We start from the raw sequence: 12,941 nt of genomic DNA on the forward strand, positions 1-12,941 counted from the left end.
TTTGGAAAATTGTATGTTTCTAGGAATTTATCCATTTCTTCTGGGTTGTCTAGTTTATTAGCATGTCATTTTTTATAGTATTCTCTTATAATCTTTTGTATTTCTACAGTGTTATTACTCTCCTCTCTCATTTCTGATTTTATTTATTTGGGTCCTTTTTTTTTTTTTAATCTCTGTCATTTGTTTCTGCTCTGATCTTTATTATTTCCTTTCTTCTATTCACTTTGGACTTTGTTGTTTCTTTTTCTAGTTTCTTTATGTATAAGGTTAGATTTTGAGTTTTTTCTTGTTTTTTGTTTTTTTTTTAAAGATTTATTTATTTTAGAGCGAGAGTGCGGGGAGGAGCAGAGGGACAGACTCTTCAAGCAGACTCCCTGCTGAGTGCAGAGCCTGACATGGGGCTCAGTCTCATGACCCATGAGATCATGACCTGAGCCGAAATCACAAGTTGGAAGCTCAACCAACTGAGCCACCCAGGCACCCCATTTTTTTTCTTGTTTCTTGAGGTAGGCCTGTATTGCTATATACTTCCCTCTTAGAGATGCTTTCACTGTGTTCCAGAGATTTTGGACTGTTGCTTTCATTTTCTCTTGTCTCCATGTATTTTTTTTAAATTTTATTTTATTATGTTTTGTTAGTTACATACATTACATCATTAGTTTTTGAAATTTCTTCATTGATTGCTTAATTGACCTATTTGTTGTTTTGAAATTTCTTCATTGATTGCTTAATTGACCTATTTGTTGTTTAGCTTTCACTTGTTTGTGTTTTTTTCTAGTGACTTATTTTTAGTTTCATATTGTGATCAGAAAAGATGCATGGCATGATTTCAATCTTCTTAAATTGATTGAGGCTATTTTATGGCCTAATATGTGATCTGTTTCAGAAAATGTTCCATGTGCCCTTGAAAAAAAAATTTGTCCTTCTTCCTTTATCCTTCTTTCTTCTTCTCCTCTTCCTTTGTTTTTGTTTGTTTGTTCGTTTGTTTTGGGTTTTTTGGATGGAATGGTCTGATAGTCTATATTTATATGGTATATCTGGCCCAAAGACGTTGTTTCTTTATTGATTTCTGTCTGGATGATCTATCCATTAATGTAAATGGAATGTTAAAGTCCCCTACTATTATGATATTACCATTAATTTCTCTTCATGTCCATTAATATTTGCTTTATGTATTTAGGTGCTCCAGTGTTGGATGCAGAGATATTTACAATTGTTTTATCTTCTTGTTGGATGAATCCCGTTATCATCATGTAATGCCCTTCTTTGTCTCTTGTTATAGTCTTTATTTTAAAGTCTATTTTATCTGATATAAGTATTCTTCCCGAGCTTTTTTTTTTACTTTCATTTGTTTTTTTCCATCCCCTCACTTTTAGTCTGTATATGTCTTTGGATCTGAGGTAATCTTTTGTAGGCAGTGTATACATGGGTCTTACTATTATATTCATTCTGCCAATCTATGTCTTTTGATTGAAGCATTTAGGTCATTTGCATTTAAAGTAATTATTGATAGGTATGTACTTACTGCCATTTAAAAAATTTGTTTTCTGGTTGTTTTTGTAGTTCTTTGTTCTTTTCTTCTCTTTCTTTGTGATTGATGTGTATTGTAGTATTGAGTTTTTTGTTTTGTTTTTTTGTTTGTTTTCTTTCTCTTTATTTTTTATGTATATATTGTAAGTTTTGGGTTTGTGGTTACCATGAGGTTCTTATAACATCCTATAGCAATCTACATTAATTTGATGGTCATTTAAGTTCAAACACATTCTAGAAAGAAAAAGAAAAAAAGCCTTTTTTCTTTTTCCCCTTCTCTTCCTTTTTTACCCCTTTAAATTTTATGTATATGTTCATAAATATTCATATTCATATGTTCACAAATATTCATATTTATCTTATGTCTAATCATGGCCATTTCTTTTCCACTGAAAGAAGTGCCTTAAACATTTCTTATGAGGCTGGTTTAATGGTGATAAACTCCTTTGTCTTTTGTTTCTCTGAAAAACTATTTCTCCTTCAAATATGAATGTAACTTTGCTGCATAGATTCTTGGTTGTAGGTTTTTTTCCTTTCAGCACTTTGAATATACCATGCCACTCTCTTCTGGCCTACCAAGTTTCTGCTGAAAAAGCAGCTGAAAGACTTATAGGTTTTCCCTTGTAGGTAACTTTTTGTTTCTCTCTTGCTTCTTTTAAGATTCTTTATCTTTAACCTTCAACATTTTAATTATTACATGCTATGGTGTGGACCTCCTTAGATGTATCTTGTTTAGAACTCTCTGTGCTTCTTGGACTTGGATGTCTGTTTCCCTACCTAGGTTAGGGACAGTTTTTAGTTATTATTTCTTCAAATAAGTTTTCTACCTCTTTCTCTCTTTCTTCTTCTCCTGGCACCCTTATAATATAAATGTTTGTTTACTTGATGTTGTTCAAGAGATCCCTTAATCTATCCTCTTTTAAAAAAATTCTTTTCTCTTTTTGTTGTTCAGCTTGTGTGCTTTCCATTACTGTCTTCCAGATTGCTGGTAAATTCTTCTGCATCCTCTAATCTACCACTGATTCCCTCTAGTGTGGGAATTTCAGTTATTGTATGTTCCAACTCTTATTGTTTTTTTGAATATTTTCTCTTTAAGATTTTATTTATTTATTTTAGAGAGAGAGAGTGCATGAGCAGGGCAAGTGGCAGAGGGAGAGAGAAAATCTCAAGTAGACTCCATGCTGAGCGTGGAGCCTGTCATGGGGCTCAATCCCAAGACCCTGAGATCATGACCTGAGCCAAAATCAAGAGTTGGATGCTTAACTGACTGAAACACCCAGGTGCCCCTTGAATATTTTCTATCTCTTTATTGAAGGCCTCACTGAGTTCTTCCACTCTATTCTCCAGCCCAGTGAGTATCTTTATAATCTGTTCTGTCAGGCATATTACTTACCTGTTTCATTTAGTATATTTTCTGAAGTTTTTTCTTGTTCTTTCTTTTGGAGCATATTCCTCTGCCTCTTAATTTTCCTTGACTTTCTGTGTTAGTTTCTATGGATCCTATGGATTTGTTTGTTTTTTTTTTTTTTCTGTGGATTTGTTTTTATGTATCTAGTGAAATGGCTACTTCTGACATTGAAGAAGTGGTCTTATGTATGGTGTCCCCTGTGCAGATTGTGTGTGTTTGGTGATGTTTACTTGCTATTTGGAGCTGTGGCTTTATATGCTAGTTATTTTTTTAAACCATGGTCTTGCTGTTTTCTTGCCGTTCTGTCTTTGGTTCTTCAGAAGCTGTTCAGTCAGCCCTCAGTTCCTCAGGAGGAATTGTTCTATTAATAGGTGTAACTTGCTTGGTGTGTTCAATGGAGGAGGTGAGTTCAGAGTCTTCCTATGTCACCATCTTGAACTGGAACCCAGATTATTCAGTTAATTTAAATGGTTATTTCTTCACAGATGACAGTTATTTGAGTGGGTTCTCACACTGTGATAACTCAGTGAGCTGTACGTTTATGATTTGTGGGCTTTTCTATATGGATGTTATTCTTCTGCAGACACAATTATTTTAAAAAGGATTGATTAGTTTTCTTTTACATGGGCTCTTTTATTTCAATTTATGCTTTTTCTTGTTTTTGTTTTGCCATGAAAAGTCACATAATTTGGGCAAGCAGTTAGGCAGAGGAGCCATGGGAATACACTAGATCAGCACAACAACACATTCTGGTGCCAGAGGTAAAATAAGCATGTACGTCTGAATAGCACCTGTCATTAGGAACACAGATTATGGTAGATCATTATTGAATATCAATAATACATGCTATTAGGCTCTGTGTAAACTGTGAGAATCCAAGTCCAAATTCAGATTCATCCTCAGAGAAGACCAAAAAAGGAATCACCTTCAGAGCAAATATTGCAAAAGTAGCAAAATTAGAATGAAATATATATATATATATATATATATATATGCTTGTTTATTTTTATATACACACAGTATGTATGTAAATTTATGTATATAAAATTTTATATGTGAATATATATTTAGGGCCAATAGTATTTTATGTTGTCATTTTTAAATGATAACAAGGCACTTATATAATCTATTAAAAATGACTAGCTATAAAAACTTGTATTAAAAGAAAAATATTTGGAATGAAGTAACATCACCAAAATTTCAGTGTACTTTGAAGGTTTCATTAGGATTTGATAAAGATAAATTCACAGTGATTCACATAGTCATTTAAGTTGCTTAATGAATAGATTTGAAATTAAAATTAGTTTAATTTCATTAAATGTCATCTATTTTTATTCCAACTGAAGCTGGAGCTCATTGCTTAGATGTTTATCATAAATATTAACAGTAAAAATTCTAGGTCACTAGGTAATACAGGAATTTTCCAGTCTTTTGATTTTATTGTTTATTCCTTAGGTGGAAACAGGACTATTTATCAGTAAGGTAGAAAATCTGACAGGGTAATCAAATTAAAAACTTTCCCCCAAGTATTGTTTCTACTACATCATCTAAATGTAACTGCTCCAACCTTAGTTTGTATATTACTTCTGTTCTAAATCTGACTTGTTTCTATATACACAAACTTTTCAATTTTTACTTTTTTTTTTTTTTTTTTTAACTCTGCCTTAAGGGAAAATCTTCCCACTTTTAGGCTCATTTCTAAAAATAGCCATTGATTCATATGCAAATGTAAAAACCAAAATATTCATGACCTGTAGTTTCAAACTATTTTAGTAGGCAGTATAAATTTTTCTTTTCTTTTTTTTTTTAAGAGAGAGAAAGGGAGAGAGAGCATGCACAGGGACAGGGAGGGGCAAAGGGAAAGGGAGAGGGAGAGAGAGAATCCCAAGCAGGCTCCACCCCCAGTGTGGAGCCCAACACGGGGCTCGATCTCACGATCCTGAAATTATGACCTAAGCTGAAATCAAGAGTTGGATGTTCAACTGATTGAGCCACTCTGGAACCCATTTATTCATTTTTAATTAACTTTTTAATAGAAATTTCAGGTTTATAGCAATACTGAACAGAAAGTATGGAGTTCTCATGTACTCCCTATGCCCACATACACATAGCCTCCCCCTCTGTCAAATCTCCCACCAGAGTGGTATATTGGCTACAGTCAGTGAACCTACATTTCCACATCATTATTGCAGTGTAGTATTTTTAACTGATATTTTCTAAGAACTTCAGTGTTACCTATTTCTTCAGGCGGTTTAAATGTTTGAGAGAGCATACTATATTGACTCAGAATCTCTGAAAACACCTCTGATTCACTGAGGCATAGTTTGCAAACCAGCGTTCTAAATAATAGTTCTGAGTTGTAAAGCACTAGCTGTCACACTGGTTCACCAATTAATAAGAAATCAACAGAACTTTATAAATTAATATATTTTCTTTCTGTATTTCTTTTGTTTTTGTTTTTTAAATAATTATTAATTAATTATTGCCATACACTGAACATTTCTTAATTACTGTCCAATATCTGTATAAGTGGTATTTATAGCTTATATTTGCATAGTATGCCATTGTTTACAAAATACAATGTTACCTCTTCTTTTAAGTATGAATGATCTTCACAATCACAGCCCTGAAACTCCTTGGCATCCTAAGTAATCAAAGAAAGCCCAATTATAACCCTTCTACTATACTTTCAAATCCAGAGAAATGTAGTGCTTTTTTTAAGCATTAGATAATGATTTGAAAAAAAAAAACAAAAAACACATTGGTAACAACAGCAACTAAATAATTGTGTATCCTGGCTATCATTATTTATGCAGACACTGTAATTATGTAACATTTTTTCATATGCCTAGTAAGCTTATATTTTACTGTTTAAAATGTATAACTTTATTAGATAATTTTCCCTTATTCTTTCTTTTGAATTTTTTCTTACAAAATTATAGTAGATAGTCGATAGAGTTTAAACACTTCAAGATATAAAGCAAACATTATGTTGACTAGGCTGGATTAAGGATTAATCTGAAGACTTTTGGCAATGATATGATTCTTTATCATTCCGCAGTCTGATGTGGTGGCAACTTTAACCTCACCTTACTAATCAGTTAATAAAGGCTATATATTGATACACAGGTTTTAAATAAATACAAAGAAATTGACAACACACTGAAATCAGGATAAATACCTGAATCCATGGAAGCATCCATGCCCAATAAGACAGCATAGAGCACAAAAGACTAGTAATCATGCAACATAGGACAGTGAAGATCAGGAAACTCTGAACAGGGCTGACATTCCTTAGCCTCATCTGGTAGAGTCCATATTAACTAGTCAGAAAGGCAAGGAGGTTACCACCTGGCCATTTGGGTTTGTATGCTATTTTACTTTATTGTCTCCTCTGTGTTGATGGTTATGTTACCTATTGTAGTAGTCAGGGCATGTTTTAAACAGGGATCTCTACATCATAGAGACTTAGGCTAGGATGAAAGCACTATATATTCTTTTGGACTTTGCAAACCCAAGGCAGCAAAATGGGAGAGGTGAAAGTGAGGCTAAGAAAAATGGTAAGTGTTAGGAAGTTATACTTGAACTTGCTGGCTGCCACTCCACCATGAGCCACTAAGAGACCAAGCATATTTTTTGGGAGGTACTTGTGCTTAGCCTGGGAGATTTTTTTCAGTGCCTGGAAAAACCAGGCCTCAGAGCAGTCCCTGGAAGAGAGGGAATTAATCTGCCTAGCTCCCTCCATTCTTCCACTTCCCATTGGTCAACTACCTTCAACTTCTGGATTTCATTTCACTATTTGGTTCCTTCTGTGGTTATCTGGGATGCCATATTTCAATCCCTGTCATATGGTGTTTCATTGAAGCTCAGAAGTGGTGGCAGGAATCAGAAACTCTGGGCATGTTGCTGGTCAGCCTAACTGTTCCAAAGGGAAAGAGCTCCATAGTACCCACCCCACCCCCTCGCCACTCTCCTAGGGTAGGTGATTGGTTGGTCATAGGCAGCAGAGGTCCTAGCAGTGAGATGGTTGGGTATGGAGGGAACTGAGGAAGAGAGCAAGCAGCTGAGGGTTTAGGGAATCTGAGGAGGTACATGAGTCTTCTGCAAAGTCCCAATAAAAAACACGTAAAACACTGTAGTTTGGTTAATTTGGGGAGAGATCATTGCCAAATTTGTTTATTTGAAAAGCTTATTCTACGAAGGTCTGGGTGAGTTGTGTGGGAGCCATAGGCAATAGTATAACAGTACATATTAATACAGTACAGTAGCATGGAAACTGCCCCCGCCCCAAGGCCCAAGGGGGAACCGGGGTGGGGGGGGAGCTGCTACTAGGAGCTGGAAGAAGAGAACCTTGGAGCAAGAACACCCTGAGAAGAGAAATGCCTTGATCAAAGGACACAGGCAGCCCATGGCAACCCCACAGAGAGGGAACCAGATAAACTGAGCTCATTACCTTTTCTCTTTTCATTGTCCTGCTGGAGCTCCCCATGAGCTGAATACAAGAAGGAGCCAGGAGCCCCGTGATGCTAATCAAAACAGCTTTTCCTTTCTGGGACACAGAGCAGGGTAGAAGAGTGGAGTGGATCAGAAGGGACAAAGAGAAGCTTCCATTTAATAAATGGAATTTTTTATTTTGTAATATGAAGTTATTTAAATTTCCAAGTAAAAGAATCTCTTCAGGCTTTTCTATAGTGCACTCTGCCACCTGCTTTTAAACTAGTCTCACCTAATAATCCAGTGGTTCTCAAATTTTAGTAAACATCAGAATCACCTGGAGGGCTTATTACAGCACAAACTGTAGGCCCATGACCGGAGGCCCAGTTTCTGACTGAGTAGTTCTGAGACTGGCCCAAGAATTTACATGTCTAACAAGTCCCAGGTGATCCCATCGCTGCTGGTCTGGGACCACACTTTGAGAACCACTGTACTTGCCTATCATAAAAGCAAGCCTCAAATGCAAACTTTGTCTGAAGCGAGTGCTCAGACTTCCCCTTTGCCTTTCACCATTTCTTGCCTGGCAATCTGTTGCCCACTATACCTGCTACTCTTTTCTATCTCACCCCTGCCTATACACAAAGTTTTGATCCTTATTTATTTTTGCTTGAGATGGTTATAAATTCATGGCTTTAATGAATTCACTGACTTTAATCTTTGCCTTCTGCGCTTTCTGGACTAGCCTCTTGACCATTCCCCTGCATTTGGATTATCACTGTCCTATACTGTTTCTGGTTTAGCTCCACTGGCAAGGCTTTCCATCTCCTATTCTTCTTCTTTTTTTTTTAAGATTTTATTTAAGAAATAGAGGGAGAGAGAGAGAGCATGCATGAGCAGGGGGAGGGGCTGAGGGAGAGGGAGAAGCAGACTCCCCTGCCAAGCAGGGAGCCTGACTCCGGGCTGGATCCCAGGACCGCAGGATCATGACTTGAGCCCAAGGCGGACGATTAACCAACTGAGCCATCCAGGCACCCCATCCATCTCCTATTCTTTGCCATAATAGCTCCCCTTGCTTCTGATCTTTGGAAGGATTCCAGTTCCCAGACTTTCAAAACCCCATTCTTGTTCATTCCAGAGTTTCCAGACATTTAGAGTGTCTTCCCCACCTCTAGGACAGGTAATTGTGAAAAAGTCAACAGCTGGGACTCTGACTCTGATCAACAACTGCAATCACAATTCTAGTACCCAGAATGAGAAGACAAAAATGTAATATACGTTACAATATAATAGAGATTGAAATGATTTTTTTTCCTCTAAGTCTAGGGGTTTTACACAGTATATAAACAGTTTTGTTTGCTTACTTTTTTGGGTAGATTAAGCTGGAAGCAGTATGTAGGGTGGATGGGAAAAGTGAAGAGCCAAAAGCTCTCTTTAGAGATTTTAGGAAGAGAAACATCTTCTAGCGAGAACATTTAACATATCTTTAGTTTGTGTGATGACATACTCTTTGGAGTCAGGGGAACAAAAGTAGAAAAAGTCATTACTTTGTATACTAAGATTAAGTTTTCCAGTAGAAGAGATTTTAGGCTCCATATCAGTCTTGCTGATAGCTAATATTAGACTTACCTCTCAGTAAGCAGTTATAAGGTACCCATTCTGCTTTCCTTCTCATAGCTCTGATTAAGATCATACATGCCTCTGCTACGGTACATACTCTTCCCCCTACTCTTACCCACATGAGGTTGGTGCTTGCTGTCCTGGACATGAGAGTAAAGTTCATTTATTTTCTCTTAATTTGGGGGAATCACAGCCATTCTGATTAAATCATGTTGTTAAACTTCCCATGGCATATGAGGCTGGAATTAATTCTGAGAGTAAATTCAGCATCTTGTCCTCACTGCCAGACTTAAGCCTCCTGGGAAAGAAAACATACCTTTAAATTTGTGTTTCAGTTCATGGATACCTAACACAACAATCTTTGAATTAAATATATAACAGTGCCATTGGACTTGTTATTGGTTGTATGCCTAGTTTTGTATACTTAAATCTCTAATTTGGCATTGGTTTTTATTTATTTTTAACTATGGTTCCCTAGAATTAACTTTATCTTCAATTTTCTGGAGCATAAGGAATTCCTTCTGTTGAAAAAACTCCAAGATTTTCCAAAAAGAATTCTGGGAAGATAATGACATCAAACACGGCAGGAAAGAAGTTCTTCCTCTAAGTGCCTTGTCTTGATTTAGATATGGTGAATCACAACATAACCCACTCAGTTTCTCAACTGAGAGCTTAAGCTAGAAATCATGGATGGTATAATATTTCCTCAATCTTAAACTTAAAAATTTGGCAAAACTGGAACATCTTGTAACTTTAACTTACACAACCATCAAAGAAGCTGTTTGCGTCTTATTCTTCCTGAGGTGCTCTACCCATCAAAACCAGTCATACACTTTCTCCCTTGCAAAACACTCATTAATCCCAGACATTGAATATGTTTGGCCATACTGGAAAATTCATAATGTTCAACTGGTTCTCTGATCACTGAGTTCCTCTGCTTTTCCCTATTTCAAAGAAAGAGCAGAAGAGCAAAATTTTTTTCAAAACTTCTGTTTCAAGATGTTTATATTAAGCTAAGCAAATTTTTTGACATTTGTTTTCCACAATGAGGTGACTGAGCTCTTTTGAGGAAACATAATTCAAGAAATTTTCACGATTGATTAAAGAACATAAAGTGCATGAAGTAAAACTGCTTATGAAGAGAAATGCTAATCCTGAATAATAGAAGAGGGAAAACACATTTTTAAAAAATGAGACTAAGAAGTGAGTAAAAAGTTCTCTGTCTTGGGTGCCTGGGTGGCTCAGTTGGTTAAGCGACTGCCTTCAGTTCAGGTCATGATCCCGGAGTCCCAGGATCGAGTCCCACATCGGGCTCCCTGCTCAGCAGGGAGTCTGCTTCTCCCTCTGACCCTACCCCCTCTTTGGCTCTCTCTCTCTCACTTTCTCTCTCTCTCTCTCTCTCAAATAAATAAATAAAATCTTAAAAAAAAAAAAAAAAAAGAAGTTCTCTATCTCAAATAACTGTATTTCCCAGGCTTCATCTCCTCCCTACCCCCAGCTTCTAGGTGGGTTAATTAATGGGAGGCCCTGGCCAAAGACTAGAAAGTAGAAGGGGAGAATGAGCCAGAATATTTGTTCTCTTTTCTTTCTGTACCATCTGACTTTTTTTCATGGTTTCAGTGCAGTTTCCCACCAGATGGTCCTTCCTTCTGTGGTCCCAGCTCTCTGGAGGCCCTCTATTCTTCCAGCTTCTTCTGACGGCCAGCCCCTGAGCTCTGCTAATGCCACCTCCCCTCCTTGACCCTCCAGCCCTCGGAGTGGTAGCAGCTTCCACCTCTTTTCTCTCTGGTTTCTTAGCTCTTCCATCTCTTGTATAACCAATTCTTGATATTTAAATTTTTGATTGCAATCTCTCAAGTCATTTCAGTTATTATGACGTATATAGTGAGTGATTTCTCTCTACTGACTTTTTAAACAAATTTTGTATTTTAGAACAGCTATGGATTTACAGAAAATTTATGAATACAGAGAGTTCTTGTATACCCTGCACTCAGTTTCTCCCATTATTAACATCTTACATTAGTATGGTACATTTGTAATTATTAATGAATCACTATTAATATGTTGTTATTTATTAAAATCTGTATTCAAATTTCCTTTGTTTTTTACCAGATATCCTTTTTCTAGTCTAGGGTCTTATCCAGGATAACACATTACATTCAGTTATCTTCTAGAATCCTCTTGGCTGTGATGTCTTAAACTTTGCTTGTTTTGGATAATCCTGACAGTTTTGAGAAGTACTAGTCAGGTAGAATTTTGTAGAATGTACTCTATTTGGATTTGTCTGATGTTTTTCTCATGATAAAACTGAGTTTTGGGGAGGAAGATTAGAAAGGTAAAATGCCATTTTTATCATCTCATATCAAGGATACATACTATCAACATGATTGATCACTATCAAAGTTGTCCTTAGCACCTGGCTATGGCAGTGTTTGTCAGTTTTCTCCATTGTAAAGTTGCTCTCTTCCCTCCTGTTTTCACACTCTATGGAAGATCACTATGTGCAGCTAAGGAGTATGGGTACTCTATCAATTTTAAAGCCTTTATCTTGTAATTCTACAGGATTAGTAATGCTAATTAATTGTATAATAGGATGGCTGACCTCAGTCTGCTCTAGAGAGTTATCTATGTCCATCTTAGCTGTGAGCTATTTCTCTCATTTAATATGTTAACCACAGTATGTCTGTGAGTTGTACCACAATACTTTTATACTAAAAGGAGTTGCCACTTTGTCTACTTCAAATTAAAAAATCTTAAATCAGCCAAAGCTCTCTTATTCTGTATACTGAAAATTAAAATAGTCTTTGTATTCCACAGCTCAAAGTGGGATACCAGAGCCATGCAAAGTTTAAAGCCTCAAAAATTCCCCCTGGAAGGGAACTGGAAGGACAATTAGGTATTTTTATGGTAGAATTGTCTTATTATCATCACATGCATAGATAATAAAAGACATCTCAATGGCACACGTGTAAGACACTCAGATGAAACAGTTGTCTGTCACTGATCAAGCAAATAGCAATAAGGACCAAGTTCTCATTTAGTGGGATAATATTTAGCTTCTTTGCTTTTAATAACAAACATGGCACAATTGTGCCACAGTGAACAGGTCATTAGTTTTGGAAATAAATACCTTGAATCAGATGAATTAGCCATAATATTTTGAATGCAATATTCCTTTTGAGGGTATTTAAAAATTGTTCCTCTTAAAGGATTTTAACAACCTTAATTGCCAGATACATTAGGTAGTAGTATAGTATTGAAATGTTGATGTAAAAATCCCTCCTGTTAAATTTTGCATGTTACAACACTGGGCATTGAGTGAAAGTTCTCGTTCAACAAAAACCTACTGAACACGTACAGTGTGCCAAGCATATCTAAGTTCTGCAGGATCCAGGGTAGTCTACTCAAGGTGCCCGTCCTCAGATAAGGGGCTGTGCCAGGATATAAACCAAGACACAGTTATCTTCATCAAGAGTCTTGGTATAATTTTTCATAATCTCTTATAATCCTTTGAATTTGTGATGTCAGTTGTTGTCCTCCTTCCTTCCTGATGTTTAGTTCTTTCTTTTTTTAAAGTCTAGTCTAGCTAAAATTTTGTCAGTTTTGTTTATCTTGTCAAAGAACCAAATCCTGGTTTCATTGATCTGTTGTTTTTTAGTTTCTATTTCATTTATTTTTGTTCTAATCTTTTATTTCCTTTTTTTCTACTGCTTTTGGGTTTTGTTTGTTCTTCTTTTCCTTGCTCCTTTAGGTATAAGGTTAGGTAGAGATTTTTCTTGCTTCTTGAGGTAAGCCTGTATTGCTATAATTTTCCCTCTTAGAATAGCTTTCACTGCATCCCAAATATTTTAGACCATTGTGTTTTCATTTGTCTATGTATTTTTTGATTTCCTCTTTGATTTTTTGGTGACTCCTTCATTGTTTAGTAGCATGCTATTTACCTTCATGTATT

Source organism: Halichoerus grypus, chromosome 3, assembly GCF_964656455.1.
Source record: "Halichoerus grypus chromosome 3, mHalGry1.hap1.1, whole genome shotgun sequence".
NCBI lineage: Eukaryota > Metazoa > Chordata > Mammalia > Carnivora > Phocidae > Halichoerus > Halichoerus grypus.